Source organism: Oncorhynchus clarkii, unplaced genomic scaffold (assembly GCF_045791955.1).
Source record: "Oncorhynchus clarkii lewisi isolate Uvic-CL-2024 unplaced genomic scaffold, UVic_Ocla_1.0 unplaced_contig_9301_pilon_pilon, whole genome shotgun sequence".
Classification (NCBI taxonomy): Eukaryota; Metazoa; Chordata; class Actinopteri; order Salmoniformes; family Salmonidae; genus Oncorhynchus; species Oncorhynchus clarkii.
Genome location: NW_027260791.1, coordinates 1 through 678, shown reverse-complemented (window position 1 = coordinate 678; position 678 = coordinate 1). Strand labels below are relative to the sequence as shown.

At 44.7% G+C, this 678-nt stretch overlaps 2 non-coding genes across 2 annotated transcripts; both read left to right on the top strand.

Annotated features, from left to right (window-relative positions):
• The first annotated feature begins 108 nt into the window (after positions 1-108).
• On the top strand, positions 109-227 carry LOC139401772 (5S ribosomal RNA). Its single transcript, XR_011633161.1, has one exon. It is a non-coding gene; the product is annotated as a 5S ribosomal RNA (ribosomal RNA).
• A 177-nt stretch (positions 228-404) lies between these two features.
• Positions 405-523, top strand: LOC139401773 (5S ribosomal RNA). Its single transcript, XR_011633162.1, has one exon. It is a non-coding gene; the product is annotated as a 5S ribosomal RNA (ribosomal RNA).
• The last annotated feature ends 155 nt before the right edge of the window (positions 524-678 follow it).

Below are 678 nucleotides of genomic sequence, written 5' to 3'. Positions count from 1 at the left end.
CTTCCACTTTTTGAGTGACACAAAGATGCTTATCTAAATGGTGAAAATGCAACAGCTGTTAATCAGGCTCACTTTGACTTTACATAGTGCACCAAGAGATAGTTTCTCGCTTACGGCCACACCGGCCTGAGTACGCCTGATCTCGTCCGATCTCGGAAGCTAAGCAGGGTCGGGCCTGGTTAGTACTTGGATGGGAGACCGCCTGGGAATACCAGGTGCTGTAAGCTTTTTGTCACTGCCTTGTGGAATTTCAACTCTTTGTCCGTTTTTTCCCACAAGGCTGAAATATGTGCCCTCTCTTTGAAATAAGTAAGCAAGGTTAGTTTGTATTTCATCCAACAATCTGTGCTACAAATTATGGCTACAGTATATGCAATTTCATCCACTTTTTGAGATTGGCTTTCGCTTACGTCCACACCGGCCTGAGTACGCCTGATCTCGTCCGATCTCGGAAGCTAAGCAGGGTCGGGCCTGGTTAGTACTTGGATGGGAGACCGCCTGGGAATACCAGGTGCTGTAAGCTTTTTGTCACTGCCTTGTGGAATTTCAACTCTTTGTCCGTTTTTTCCCACAAGGCTGAAATATGTGCCCTCTCTTTGAAATAAGTAAGCAAGGTTAGTTTGTATTTCATCCAACAATCTGTGCTACAAATTATGGCTACAGTATATGCAATTTCAT